General features: G+C 39.4%; 1 protein-coding gene across 4 annotated transcripts in view; it reads right to left on the bottom strand.

Annotated features, from left to right (window-relative positions):
* The window catches only part of LOC150078561 (uncharacterized), a 773,569-nt gene that overhangs the window by 426,464 nt on the left and 330,688 nt on the right, over positions 1 to 16,417 (bottom strand). The gene's annotated exons all lie outside the window — the stretch shown is intronic.

Genomic DNA, 16,417 nt, shown 5'->3' on the forward strand with positions numbered 1-16,417 from the left:
TGTTTTCTGCAGCAGCATGTTCGAAAGGCAACCAGAGAGAGTAATACTCTTGATCTGGTTATCAGCAGTGATCATTCATGTATTAGGAATTTGCAGATAAAAGAACCTCTAGGTGGCAGTGATCACAGTGTACTGACGTGGGATTTACTTAAAGATTTAATTACCATCAGGGGTAAAGGAAAGGGTTTTTGCTTCCGTAAAGGCGAGTACAGTGGTCTCCGACAGTTTTTAAATTCTGTACAGTGGGATCAACTGACGATGTTACCAACAGTAAATTCTAAGTGGCAAGCTTTCAAGGAATTAATCGTGGAAGCTACTAAAAGTTTCATACCTATTAAGAAATATTGTTCAAGGTTTAGGCCTAAATGGTTGTCAAATGAACTAATGAGACTCGTAATAGAGAAGAAAAATGCATGGGATGCATATAAATTATCAAGTGACTCAGAAGCCTATGGCAGATATAAGTTAATCTGTAATCAGGTCACAAAGGAGGTTCGGCAGGCGAAGGCAGATTACAAGAAATCCTTGGCAAAAGATGCTAAGAAAAACAGCAAGGATTTCTTTACTTATATAAACTCTAAGAGGAAGAGGATGAATCTGATTGGTCCACTTGACATCGAAGGTTCGACTGTTGATGATCCTGCTCAGATAGCAAACAAACTGAATGAGTATTTTGCATCTAAATTCACATGTGAGGAATTATTAAGGTTTGAAAATGGCAGAAGGTTATCAAATTGTAGCAGGATACTTAATGATTTTATAATAACTGAGAGCAAAGTGGAAGAGAAATTGTTGAAGTTAAACGTAAGAAAAGCACCTGGGGTGGATGAGATCTATCCAGTTATATTAAAGGAGGCGGCAAAGCAACTAAGCAAACCCTTAGCCATAATCATGAGAGAATCCTTGGACTCAGGGGAGGTTCCCACGGACTGGAGATGTGCAAATGTATCCCCAATTCACAAAGGGGGATCGAAAGGTGACACGAGTAATTACAGACCAGTTAGTTTAACTTCTGTTCCGGTTAAAATAATGGAGTCACTGGTTAAAGATGCATTGCAGGATCATCTAGCCAGGACGGCAGCAATAATTCAGACACAGCATGGGTTTGTTAAGGGAAAGTCTTGCCTGACAAATTTGATAGGATATTATGTGGTTACAAAGGAACTGGATGCAAAAAATAATTTTGATATCATATATTTGGATTTCAGGAAAGCTTTTGACACTGTTGCACATGGAAGACTATTGTACAAATTGGAGCAGAATGGTATTAAGGGTAAATAAATTTTCTGTTTATACTCTGGCACGACAATCAAGTCAGTACAGTTTACAATAAATCGTAAATACAAATATTTATCGTATATAGTAGTCACGGGCTTGAACCCCAGTCCACTCAAGTTGCAACAATGGATAAAAGAATGGTTAAGTGCGAGAAGACAAAGAGTGGTAATCAATGGGTGCTGCTCTTCTTGGACTAATGTTGTTAGTGGAGTCCCACAGGGTTCGGTGTTAGGTCCACTGTTGTTTTGTATATTTATCAATGATATTGATGAAGGTATATCAGGCTTAATGTCGAAGTTTGCAGATGATACAAAGGTTGGCAGGGTTGTTAATGCCAGTAATGGCAGTGTGCTACTGCAACAGGATCTAGATAATTTGGGCAGATGGGCTAAGAAGTGGCAACTGAAATTTAACCTTGACAAATGCAAAGTACTGCATATGGGTAGAAGTAACCCCAGAGAAAAGTACCAACTGTGTGGAATTACACTTAAGGTGGTAGAAAATGAAAAAGACATGGGAGTAATTGTGCAGGCAGATATGAAGTTTTCTGAGCAATGCAGACAGGCTGCCAGGGCAGGTCAAGGGGTTTTGTCAATGATATATATAGGAATTTTGCTAGCAGGGAAAAGGAGGTGATTATCCCTCTGTATAAGGCAATTGTCAGGCCACGCCTTGAGAACTGCGTACAGGTCTGGAGGCCTCATTTTAGGAAGGATGTAGATTTACTTGAGCGTGTACAGAGAAGGGCAACAAGATTGGTGAGGGGAATGAAGGGATCCTCTTATCAAGAGAGGCTTAAGTTATGCAAATTGCAGTGGCTGGAAACCAGGCACCTGCGCGGTGATCTGATTGAGGTGTATAAGGCCTTGAATGGGTTCAGCACGCTGAATTCTGATGGGATCCTTCCACTTGTTCAGATTACGAACCTAAGGGGGCATAAATTCAAATTACGAAAGGACAGATGTAGAATAGATGTGCAGAAATTTGCCTTTAGCCAGCGGGTGGTTAATTGCTGGAAGAAACTTCCATCTGTCGTTGTGGAAGTTGATAGGTTGAATAAATGTAAGGAGGAACTGGACAGGCATTTGGAGGGAATGGTGTAATTTTTTTTTTTTTGGCTGATGCTGCATAAGCTCATACATTTGCTTTCTTGCATCACATGCCACTAATACTACCTCACATCCCATCTGCTCAACTTTTCTAGATCCTGTTCCAGCATCGTACTGTCATTAGTAGTAGTGTCCTTAACAACCCTGCCAACCTTCATATCGTCTGCAAACGTGGACATTAAGCTTGATATACCATCATCAATATCATTTATAAATACAGAAAACAACAATGGACCCAATACTGAACTCTGAGGGACTCCACTAATAACATTAGTCCATGATGAGCAGTGTCCATTGATTACTACTCTGTCTTCTCCCACTCAACCATCCCTTTATCCACAGCAGCAATTTGCCTCAAATGCCACACTGCTCCAATTTGTGCAGCAGTCTTCCATGTGCAACAGTATCAAAATCCTTACTAAGATCCAAATATATGATATCAAAGTTGTTCCCTGCATCCAGTTCCTTTGTGACCACATCATAGTATCCAATCAAATTGGTCAGGCAAGAATTTCCCTTAACAAAACCATGCTGTGTTCAAGCTATAACTAAAGTCTTGTCTAGATGATCCATAAGTGCTTCTTTAACCAGTGCCTCTATTAATTTTCCTGGAACAGAAGTTAAACTAACAGGTCTATAATTACTTGTGTTGCCCTTTGATCCTCCTTTGTAAATTAGGGACACATTTGCACATCTCCAGTCCATGTGTACCTCCCCTGAGTCCAAAGAAGCTCTCATAATTATGGCTAAGGGTTTGCTTACTTCCTTTGCTGCCTCCTTTAATATAACTGGATAGATCCCGTCCACCCTGGGGTGCCTTTTTTAAGTTTATCTTCAACAATTTCTCCTCCGCTTTCGTCTCAGTTATTACAAATCATCCAGCTCACTGCTAAAGTTTAACTCGCCTCTGACATTCCCCTCCCTGAATAACTCCTCATGGGTGAATGTAGATGCAAAATACTCATTTAATTTGTTAGCCACCTGAGCAGGATCATCAACAGTTGAACCATCAATATCCAGTGGACCAATCTGATTCATTCCTTTCCTTCTAGAGTTTACATAGGTAATGAACACTTTGTTATTTTTCTTTGCATCCTTTGCCAAGGATTTCTCATAATCTGCCTTTGCCTGCCTAATCTCCTTTGTGACTTTGTTACAGACCGGCTTATATCTATCATAGGCTTCCATGTCACCCATTACTTTATGTGTATCCCATGCATTTTTATTCTCTGCCTCATGTCTCAGTTCATCTGACATCCATTTAGGCCTAAACCTTGAACGATATTTCTTAGTTGGTATGTAAAGCCTAGTAGCTTCCAAGATAAGTTCTTTGAATGCTTCCCATTTTGAATTTGCTGCTGTTGGTAACATCATCAGTTGATCCCACTGTATAGAATTTAAATATCGTCTCAGACCACCGTTGTCACCTTTACAAAAGCAAAAACCCTTCCCTGTACCCCTGATGATAGTTACCTCTTTTAGTAAATCCCACTTCAGCACACTGTGATCACTGCCACCTAGTGGTTCCTTTATCTGCAGATTCTTAATGCATGAAGAATCACTATTGATAATCAGATCAAGAGTATTACTCCCTCTAGTTGCCTCTCAAACATGCTGATATAGAAAACAATCATCCAATAAATCCACAAAAGCCTTGCTAGTGTGTGAGTGACCAACCTACAAATTCCAGTCAATATCTGGGAAATTAAAATCCCTCATTATAAGATTCTCTGATTTACTGGGCCACTCTATTTCCCTGTACAGTTCCTTATTATACTCATGAGTCATTAGGCCTATAACACACTCCTACTCTCAATTTTGATCTCCCAATGCTTATGTCACACCAAACTGACTCGACAATGCACTGTCCAGCGATGTCTACTGGCTTTCCTTCCTTGGATTTTGTGTTTCTTAACTAATAGTATAACCCATCCTCCCTTCCTATCTTGTCTATATTTCCTGTACACATTGTACTCCCCAAATTCCAGTTCTGCATTCCTTATATCTGTGTGACACAACGTGTCTGATATCCCAACAATATCTTCCTTTGATGTTTTGACCAATACATCAAATTCATCAAATTTATTTACCAAACTCCTAGCATTGGTGTACACGCAAGTATACATGCACATGTTCCTATTCTTAGCTACCGCAACACAACCCATGTGTTTACTTGTACCGCAATGACTCCCAGCAGTCTCTGTAATATTCTGCATCTTGTTTTCCAGGCTTCTGGTCATTCCAATACAAGCAGTGCAAGAATCACTTTCACCTCTGCCAGTGGCTACTGTTAATCTATTAGTCCTTGTATCCCCCAAGCTAGCAGTTTTCCGGCCCACCTAACACTGACTCGATAGCATCAGCAAATATTCTTGCACCCTTTCTATTTAAGTGTATCCTATTCCCGTAGAAGCAGTCTCTCCTGTTAACAAGTACAGATCAGGCTGAAAAAAATTCTACCCCTTGAGCCTTGCACAATCTTTCAAGGGCCGATTTGATCGACAAGGCCCTCATCATATACTCCCTCCTACTGGCTGGGCAGAATTGCAGGCACTTTCAAATTCATCCCTAATTCACGGCTTTTTTTTCAACAGTGACCTGTACTTGTTAAGTAATTCTGCCGTCTCCTACTCTTAATATCATTAGTGCCAATGATATCACCCTTTGTGCCCTTAAGAGATGATATCTGCTCTACAATGTCATCAACCTTTGTCCCTGACAGACATACCCTTTTCCTGTTCCACCTATCCTTTTTACATAGCATGTTTCCCGTTTCCCTGACAATAGAGTCCCCAACCACTACTAGTTCCTGTGGGACTAGTGCATTCTGCCTTGGGGGTTGCCGCTGTGTTGCGTGATGACCAAGTGCAAGCTCTGGTGTTGATGCGGGCAGCCGAGAGCTTGATGGGCCCCTCAATTTATCTCCTTCAAGGGCATCCACCCTGTCCTTCAAGCTCTCATATAGGCTCATAACAACGCTGAGTTGTTGCCTCATTTCCTCACACTCCTTACATCGTGCACACACAAAGACATCCCCCTTGGCAATATCATGTCCTGTACCTGATTGCTCCACAAACATCAAGCAAGCAGTGCATTTTAAAAGGCTGTGATTCAGTGGGCAACTGCCCCCCTCAGTTCTCCCCTGAGCCACAGCACTCCATTTAGCTTGAGCCTTTTGCCTATGCTGCTCTGGTCTGAGTCATGATTCCGATTCAATTTCAATTTCAGTACAAAATTATAACCCTAAACTTGTATCCCAACGCAGTTGTAACACTATATATCTTTATATAAGTTCCGCATCAAGTTATGTATTAATTAAAGTACAATTTAATTGACAATGAAGTTCAACAAGATTAATAAATTACTGATTGATTGATATTATATACTATATACTTAGTATACTATACTATACTATACTAAGGTTTGTTTATTTGTTATTTGGTTTTTAGGAGCATTAGCAACTAAGGCCATATTGCTCAGGGGATATGCGGTGGTCATTCCCTGACCTTTCCATATCCTCCGTATTTGGTGGCTCACAGGCTCGATCCCCGGTCTAATCAAGAAGCACGTGCTACGCACTGCTGCTCCTGCCCACCTGACTACAGAGGCATCCCGTATTTGGTGGTGACAGGCTCGAACCCCAGTCTAATCAAGAAGCATGTGCTACGCACTGCTGTGGTTCCTTCCCACCTGGCTACGGAGGCGCCTACTATACTAAGGTAATGCTATCTAGTTCGGGATATAACGTTGTATAGTATAACAATGGCAGCAAGTTACGAACAGTAAATCTTCGGACACTTAAATATTAACTAACTTCCAAAATCTCGCTGTCTCAATTCAGAATAAATCAAGGATGTTGCCTAGGTCTACCAGCTACTTACAGAAAATAATTTAATATAACAATTGGTCAATAAAGCGGCTAACTATAGCTAAAAAAACTTCCGGTTCGCCGGCTCTGCAAAATTTGTAAAACACATGGATTGGATACCCTTACCGATACTAAGTAATAACCTACAAAATCTCTATCTACGTTAAAATTTAAACTAAGTATCGTAACTAGGAATATAGAGCTACTCTAGAAAATAGGTTAATATGCCAATTCAAGTCAATTTAAGTTAATAAAACAGAAAATACTTCTTTAAGTTCCTCAGCCGTGAAAACTTCGCCTGCTCAAGTAACTCTCCTTATCTCATTGGTCTCTGAAAATCTGCTGTAACGTACATTGATTACAGGAACAGAGACGGGATGAGAAAACTATTCATCATTCTCTATAAAGTATAATGGGTATTCAATTATAGGAGGTTTACTGTGAGTTGAGTTTCACAGTTGCTGCATAGTGGAGAATCATCCTGTGTGAATAGATAACTATGAGTTAAGTGGGTATGTCCAATTCACAACTAGCAAGTATGACTTCTGCCTTCCTATTTCCTCTTAGGCTTAGTAGCCACTGCTTCTGATAATTTTTAATCTGGAACAATTTATTGCTTTTGTTCTCATGTCAAACCATATTCTTCTACCAGTACATTGTATGATGCATAAAGTATCTGAACGTCTAATATTATGAGACTTGCCTTCTTGGTGGAAAATCAGCTTGTTCTTTTCCTGTAATTCCATCATGTTGAAGTATCCAACAGAAGATTATTTTCTACCTGTTTGTTAGAAGCTGCACTAAATTTATTTGAATTCATTGTAGAAAGTGCACTAAATTTATTTGAATTCATTGTAGAAAGTGATGTCTGGAAGAAAGTTTACCCTGAAGAGCAGATACAGCACTTAAGGAATCGATACAGATTATGGTTTGAGGGTAAAAAGGCAGTTTTATATTCTCTAAAACCATCAAATTAGCATACAGTTCTGCATTGTAAGTGATTTCACTTCAAAGGAATGAAAAAACTCAAAAACATGGAGCCATCGATGTAAATTTGGGCAAAAGTAGAGAACTGAAGAGAGCAAGCTGCATGGAATTGCTCAATACTGAAATTTGGAAGTGCATTCTTTTCCCTTTGTTGAATATGTTTATCAACGTGTGCCAAGGTATTTGCCATGGCAGTGTAGGCATGCTATAATCTGGAATTATGTTATCCATATTCAGTCCCCAACACGTGTTTAAGCTTTGTAACCTAATGCCACAGGTTTATTTTTAGGAAAAATATATCCCATTTTGGTGTGAACAGATATTACCATATAGGATGATGTTAGAAACATGATTTTAGCTGTATAGTTTAATAGAAGAGAATGCCGACAAAGGAGTAGGAGTTCATGTTCTTCTGTATAGAAACTCTGAAATGGTGATTTACAGGATAAAGCCATTTTAATACACTTTGTCTGGCTGAGGCATATACAGAAGACACATAGTCTAGTCTAGATATAATTAATGAATGGTATAGGCATAGCAGCATGTACCGATCTGCACCCCACAGCAGGAATTATCTTAAGTAGATTCAGCTTTAATAGACAGGTTGTTCAAATATGCTTAATATGCTCCAAAATAACTTAATTTTTCATCTAAATTAGTCTAAGAACTCTAATACTACACAGCTTGACAAAAATAACATAAAATGTTTTTCATGAATTTTTTATTATAAAGAGTGTGCTCTTTATAATAAAAGATTATAATAAAAGCCAACTTTATAATAAAAGCCAGTCGACATCGCTGGACAGTGCAGTGTCGAGTCAGTTTGGTGTGACATAAGCATTGGGAGATCAAAATTGAGAGTAGGAGTGTGCTATAGGCCTAATGACTCTGATGAGTATAATAAGAAACTGTTCGGAGAAATAGAGTGGGCCAGTAAATCAGAGAGTCTTATAATGGGGGATTTTAATTTCCCAGATATTGACTGGAATTTGGGGGCTGGTCACTCACACAGTAGCAAGGCTTTTGTGGATTTATTGGATGATTGTTTTCTACATCAGCATGTTCGGGAGGCAACTAGAGGGAGTAATACTCTTGATTTGATTATCAGTAGTGATTCTTCATGCATTAAGAATCTGCAGATAAATGAACCACTTGGTGGCAGTGATCACAGTGTGCTGAAGTGGGAGTTACTCAAAGAGGTAACTACCATTAGGGGTAAAGGGAAGGGGTATTGCTTTCGTAAAGGCGACTACAATGGACTGAGACAGTATTTAAATTCTATACAGTGGGATCAACTGATGATATTGCCAACAGCAAATTCAAAATGGGAAGCATTCAAAGAACTTATCGTGGAAGCTACTAGGCTTTACATACCAACTAAGAAATATTGTTCAAGGTTTAGGCCTAAATGGTTGTCAGATGAACTAATGAGGCATATGGCAGAGAAGAAAAATGCATGGGATACATACAAATTAACACGTGACACGGACGCCTATGATAGATACAAGTTGATCTGTAACCAAGTTACAAAGGAGGTTAGGCAGGCGAAGGCAGATTACGAGAGATCCTTGGCAAGGGATGCGAAGAAAAACAGCAAAGAGTTCTTTACTTATGTAAACTCTAGAAGGAAGGGGATGAATCAGATTGGTCCACTTGAGATCGATGGGTCAACTGTTGATGACCCTGCTCGGGTAGCTAACAAACTAAATGAATATTTTGCATCGACATTCACACATGAGGAGTTATTCAGCGAGGGGAATGCCAGAGGTGTATTCAACTCTAGCAGTAAGCTAGAGAATCTTGTAATAACTGAGAGCAAAGTGGAGGAGAAATTGTTGAAGATAAACACAAGAAAGGCACCTGGGGTGGATGGGATCTATCCAGTTATATTAAAGGAGGCAGCAAAGGAGGTAAGCAAACCCTTAGCCATAATTATGAGAGCTTCCTTGGACTCAGGGGAGGTACCCATTGACTGGAGATGTGCAAATGTGACCCCAATTCACAAAGGGGGATCAAAGGCTGACACAAGTAATTATAGACCTGTGAGTTTAACTTCTGTTCCCGGAAAATTAATGGAGGCACTGGTGAAAGAAGCACTGCAGGATCATCTAGACAAGACTTCAGTTATAGCTAGGACACAGCATGGTTTTGTTAAGGGGAAGTCTTGCCTGACCAATTTGATTGGATACTATGATGCAGTCACAAAAGAACTGGATGCAGGGAATAACTTTGATATTATATACTTGGATCTTAGAAAGGCTTTTGATACTGTTGCACATGGAAGACTGCTGCACAAATTGGAGCAGTGTGGCATTGGAGGCAAGTTGCTGCTATGGATAAAGGGGTGGTTGAGGGGGAGAAGACAGAGAGTGGTAATCAATGGACACTGCTCATCGTGGACTAATGTTATTAGTGGAGTCCCTCAGGGTTCAGTATTGGGGCCTTTATTGTTTTCTGTATTTATAAATGATATTGATGATGGTATATCAGGCTTAATGTCCAAGTTTGCAGACGATACGAAGGTTGGCAGGGTTGTCAAGGACACTACTGACACTATGCTGCTGCAACAGGATTTGGAAAGGTTGAGCAGATGGGCTTCGAGGTGGCAAATGAAGTTTAACATTGACAAATGTAAAGTACTACATATGGGAAACAGCAACCCCAGAGCAACGTATCAACTCTGTGGTACTACACTGACAGTGGTAGAGAATGAAAGGGACCTGGGGGTGGTGGTGGTGCAGGCAGATATGAAGTTCTCTGAGCAGTGCAGACGAGCTGCAAGAGTAGCTCATGGTGTATTGTCAATGATATATAGGAATTTTTCTAGCAGGGATAAGGAGGTGATTATTCCCTTGTATAAGGCAATGGTCAGGCCACACCTAGAGTACTGTATACAGGCCTGGAGGCCTCATTTCAGGAAGGATGTAGAGCTGCTGGAACGAGTACAGAGAAGGGCAACTAGATTGGTGAATGGGACAAAGGGGTTCTCTTACGAAGAAAGGCTTAAGTTTTGCAAATTACAGTGTCTGGAAACTAGGCACCAGCGGGGTGATCTGATAGAGGTGTACAAAGCCTTGAATGGTTTGAGCATGCTCAATGCTGATGGGATTCTTCCTCTAGCTCAGAAAAATCACCTGAGAGGGCATAAATTCAAATTGAGGAAAGACAGATGTAGGATAGGTGTGCGGAAATTTGCCTTTAGCCAGCGGGTGGTTGGTGGGTGGAACAGACTTCCATCCCTTGTCGTGGAAGTTGATAGCCTAAATAAGTTTAAGGCTCAGCTGGACAGGTATTTCGAACGAACAGAGGGGTGAAGTGGAAGTGGTTATTTTTATTTATTTATGTTACTTTTTTTTTTTTTTTTTTTTTTTTTTGGCTGATGCTGCATAAGCTTGCTTTCTTGCATCAAATGCCTCTACTAATGCTAATGCTAATGCTAATGCTAGATTCTATTGATATAATAGGAATCCTAGCATGCAAACTCTGACTATCCAATATAAATCAATCAATTACTTTGCAGACCTGCAGACTATACAAATTATTCATGACTATAAAAAACAAGGTTGCGACCATTATTTCATTTCTGTTTTTTTGGGTTGCTCAGTGGGATAGCCACACTCTCGTACTCAGGATGGCAAGTCATTGTCGCTTAGATGATTCTTTGAGATGACAGGCCACTGGACAACTTGAAGCCAGGTAGTCGTAGGCAGGGTGGCATGTTGGCTTAATGTGTCACACAGTATAGTCGCTATGGAAGCAATTCAGGAGACAGGAAACATTACAAGAAGAGCTGATCAAGGTCGCCTGAGAGGTATGTCAACCAGAATAGATCATTATTTGGCTCTAACAGAGCCAGATAGTGCTAGTGAACTCTAGTGCTAGTGCTTGTTCTGTGCTAGTGAATTCATGCTTGTTTGAGACCATAAAAAATAACTGTGACTTCAAAGTGTGCAGTTCGTGACTTTTAAAGAGAGCAGAAGGTACACCAAACATAGATGCTGCAGAAGAGATTGTGCTTAGCAGCGATGAAGAGGAAGAAAATTAAATGAACGTACATTATCTCACATATAAGTATCACAGTTTGTAAGGGAAGGCGTCTGTTCAGTTATTACTACTATAAAAATAAAGTTTCCGATAGTTATAAAAAAAAAAGGCATATTTTTGTTAGCTTTTAGAAAGTAACCCCCATTTTTGTACTGGTTTAACACAGTTTTACTTGTATAACACTGGCATTACACAAGATTTTGTAGGAACCAAACTACCATGTTATATGAGGGTTCATCATCATCATCATCAGCCATTTTCAATCCACTGCAGGATGAAGGCCTCTCCAGCAACTTTCCAGTTCCTTCTGTTTTGAGCACTGGCCATCCATTTACTACTCAAAAACTCATGAATTTCATCTATCCATCTCCGCCTTTGTCTTCCAGGTTTTCTTCTAGCTCCTCTTGGGTACCATTCTGTTATTTTCTTAGTCCATCTGTCATGTCTTCGAGCTATGTGTCCTGCCCAAGACCATTTTAGTTCTTTAGTTTTGATAAGAATGTCCTTTACTTGAGTTTGCTGCCTAATCCATGTGTTTCTCTTCTTATCTAACAGTCTGATTCCCAATATAATTCGTTCCATTCTTCGCTGTGTAGTTCTTAGCTTCTCTTCCATTCTTTTGGTGAGTGCCCAAGTTTCACTTCCATAAGTCATGGTGGGGAGTATACATTGGTTCATTATTTTACGTTTCAGACAAACTGGGATATTGCTCTTCAGTATGTGACTATATTTCCTGAATGCTATCCATCCAAAATTTATTCTTCTCTTGACTTCCAGCCATTTATCATTATTACAGCTAATAACTTGTCCCAGATAAGTATATGACTCCACCTTTTCAATTACTGCTCCTTCAATCATTATTTCCCTTTCCGTGGCATATACTTGTTCATCATTACTTTTGTTTTAGCCATATTCATCTTTAGTCCAAAATCCTTACTAACTGTGCATAACTGATTAAGATTTTCCTCTAATTCTTTGGGATCGTGGCTTATGACCACAATGTCATCTGCAAATCGTAAATGGTTTAGGTACTCTCAGTTCACATTGACTCCTTTCTGCGACCAGTCTAATCTTCTGAAAGCTTCCTCAAGGGCAGCAGTAAACAGCTTTGGAGATATTGTGTCTCCTTGTCAAACTCCTTTCTCGATTTGAAATTTGCTACTGTCTTTGTCTAGTCTAATAAAGGATGTAGCACTCTCATATATTTTCTTCAAAATCATAATATACGGAGAATCTATGCCTTGTCTTTCCAGTGCCCGAAACATTGCCTTATGCTGTATGGAGTCAAATGCCTTTTCATAATCCACAAATGCCAGGCATAATGGTGTTTTATATTCATTTGCTTTCTCCATTAGCTGTGATATTACGTGAAGGTGATCCATAGTTGAGAATCCTGTCCTAAAGCCAGCTTGCTCTTTCGGTTGATTCTCATCAAGTATTCTTTCTAATCTGTTAGTAATGACCCTTGTGAACAACTTGTAGATATGGGATAACAAGCTAATTGGTCTATAATTTCCAATTTCTGATTTATCTCCTTTCTTATGCAGCAAAACTATGATTGCATTATTCCACTGCTTAGGCATCACACCTTTTCTAATGCTCTTTGTGAAGAGCCTTGCCAGTTTTTGTGTTTTGTCCCTTTGTCCCAATTTTAACAACTCTACAGTAACTTCATCTTCCCCCCGGGGCTTTCCGATTCTTCATTTTCTTCAATGGATGTTCTACCTCATCAGGAAGAATATCGGGTATGTCGTATGTGTTGCTACTTTGCAATCCATCTTCCCCACTGCTGGTATCATTCCCTCGCTCCTTGTATAATTCTCTATAGTAGTCTTCTGCTATTTGAATTATGCCTTCTCTGCTGTTTATAAGTACACCGTCGCTATTCTTCAGTTTCAGTATCATTTGTCTTTCTGTATTACTGCTCATGGCTGCTGATTTATATCCTTTGTTTTCCCTTAATGCTTGTTCTACTTTTCTTGTGTTAAATCTTCTTATGTCCTCTCTGAGTCTCTTTCTAATGGCTTTGCATAACTCAGAATACTCAATTTTCTCCCTGTCAGTGTTTTTCTTGCTCTTCATTTGTCGTCTTTGGTTCATCATGACAAGTGTTTCTTGACTAATTTTTTCTTCTTCGGATTTCTGTTTCCCTATAGGTTTCTTGGGCTTTATCACTTTCAGAAAGTTGTAATATTCCTCGTCGATATCTTGGTCCTGAGCAGTCTGCAGAAGCTCAAACTTGTTCTTAAGTTCCAGTACATACTGCTTTTTCTCCTCCTCTGTTATTTCAAAGACCTTTGTATTATTTACTCGAGTCAGTTTTTTCCTTTCATTTCCTTTCCTACATCTATATCAAGTGTACATCTTACCATTTGTGATCACTTCCAACATTTACCTTATTCAGGACAGTAACATCATTCACAATATATCTTCTGTTAGTGAGGATGAAGTCGATTTCATTAGTTGTTAATCCATTTCGACTCTTCCATGTCCACTTTCTGTTCACCCTTTTCTTGAAAAAAGTGTTCATTACTGACAATCCTTGAGATTCTGCAAATTCCACAAGTCTTTCACCTCTTTCATTTCTTTCACCAAATCCAAAATTTTCTATAGTTCCTCTTTCTGTGCTTTCCTCTTTTTGTCTTTTTCCAACCTTAGCATTGAAGTCCCCCATAATAATAGTGTAGTGGGTTTTCTGCTCATCTAGAAGACTCTCAATTTCAGTGTACATTTCTTCCTCTTCATCATCATGGCTCGATGTTGGTGCATAAATTATTATAATCTTTAGCTTGTACCTCTTAGAAATCTTGAGTATTAGTCTTGACACCCTTGATGTACTTTTGAATTCCAAAATGTTGTTTTTAAAATCTTTATGGACCAGAAACCCAACTCCACCTTCACTCCTTTCACTGTTTCCATTGGTGTACAGCAGATTTCCACTTGATAAACTTATAAGTGATTCATTCCTTCTTCTTGTTTCAGCCAAACCGATGATATTCCAATTCACATTTTCCAATTCCTTTTCCAGCTCTAATATCCTGTCTTCACCGATGAGTGATTGTACGTTATAACAGGCCAAGTTCAATTTCCGTGCATGGCAGCCTGGTCGTACCCAGAGATTCTTAGCACCCTCTGCTTCCACTCTGATCTTCTCGCTGCCGTAAGAGGGAGAGTGAAAGCTGCTGGGGACTGAGGGCCATTTGTATTGTTGTGCTCTCATTGCTGGAGGGTTTGGTCTTTTCCTCTTCACGCTGACCAGGCGTCTTGAAGAGAACCACTCTACACGTCCGTTCCCACCTAAGTGACGTAACAGGGCTTACCATCGAGAAGGTGTGCATGAGTGGATTTTAGGGAGGCAGGCCAACTGGACTTCTCCTAAATCTTCTGTAATAGAGAGATATTGGATCCATCAGTGTTTTAGGCTGAGTGTCTGATAACACACAGGATACCTGTTCCCCTCTAAGCCCCCTTATGAGGTTTACCTGTGAGGTAAACCTCATAAGGGGCTTAGAGGGGAACCATATGAGGTTTACCTGTACTATTAATTTGTCTGGTGCTATTTCTGATCTAGACTTACAGTTTGATAATTTTTTGATAATCTCAACTTCTAAGAGGTCAAAACTTGGGCATTTATTGTTTTTGGTTTCAGATAGTAAACAGAGGTTCAATGTTGGCATTGTCATATTCAATATTTTCTTTTATAATATTTAGCTGGGTGGAGGGAATAATCATCAGTTTCAGTCTAAATAATACTGTCTAGGATGTTATTTATAGAGTCCGACCAACACAGGGTTGGGGTTCCATCTGAGAACAGATCCTCGAAACCTATCGCAACTTTTTAGGGGTGTAGTTGGCCCAGATTTTCTTTTAATGCACGACAATGTCACCGCACATAGAGTTCAACCGGTGGAGGAATATTACGAAACTGAAGATATACAATGAATGCCATGGCCAGCATGATCACTAGACTTAAATCCGATCGAACATGTATGGGACACCCTAGGGCATTGCATGCCGACAGCCAACTCCTCTGACACTTTGGTGTCTAAGGACTCAACTGCTCAGTGAGCTAAGTGTCTGTGCTAGTAGAACGGCATTTGTTGCCACAGAATCTTATAGACATTCTTATATTGAATATGGTTCACTGCTGTCAGGCAGGGTTAGCCCTTGGAGCTAATCATATACCACACTGGTGTCATGTGACCATATTTTTTGGTAATATGAAAGGTGTTTTGGTAATTCTTATACAATCCCTATAAATATCCCTTAACTTGTCCAAAGTTTCTTGTTGTTTCCTCATTTCACTGTTATTCTACGGTACACCACCATACTAAATTTTGTACTGCTTCATTGCAAGCTGCACAAGTTATACTACATTTTCTACGTGTTCTGTTAATTTTGTCGAGCAGTATATATTGAAAAGTAATTGGACAAGAGTCAAACTGTAAGTCTAGATCAGAATGTAAATTCCATTTACATCAAAAATCGGATTCACAATTCCTTTTGGCTCTGATAATGAATATGGTGTGCTTTGGAGCATGCATATTTTAAGTCTAAGAGACCAGCCCTGATAGGATATAATCGGAATATCCCTCAAGCTTTGTTTTATGCTTTTTTTGTGCAGTCAGCATTCCACCAAGGTTTGGGAAATGGAGGAAACTGGGTAGATGTTTTCGGAATTTTAATTGCAGCTGCATGGCAATGTTTTCTGTGATGTATCACTCATAATCTCCTGACTGACTGTATTGATGTTAAATTCTGTCAGATGTTGAAAGTGAGTCCAATCATGCCGATCAATCTTCCACTATAGTAACCTAAAAGGTAGACAGCCTGCAGAAGTGCTGGAACTGGTATATACAGGAGACAGTTTCAAGGAGATTCATCTAAGCAGCCAGTAATCTTCATTATCTCCCAAATATTAGTTCAGTCTCTGAACATTTTGCTCACATCTTACAATTTATAATTTAAGGGAAAAAAAAAAAAAAAAAAAAAAAATTTTTTTTTTTTTTTTTTTTTTTTTTTCAATTATCTTATTTCGAACTGCAATGCAAATCAACAGAAAAGATATTACGAGTTAAACTGTGACTTATAAATTAAACAGATCAAAATTCCTATTATATATATGACTAAA

The sequence above is a fragment of the Mastigoproctus giganteus genome, chromosome 11 (genome assembly GCF_048544385.1).
Source record: "Mastigoproctus giganteus isolate SK-2022 chromosome 11, ASM4854438v1, whole genome shotgun sequence".
Lineage (NCBI taxonomy): Eukaryota > Metazoa > Arthropoda > Arachnida > Uropygi > Thelyphonidae > Mastigoproctus > Mastigoproctus giganteus.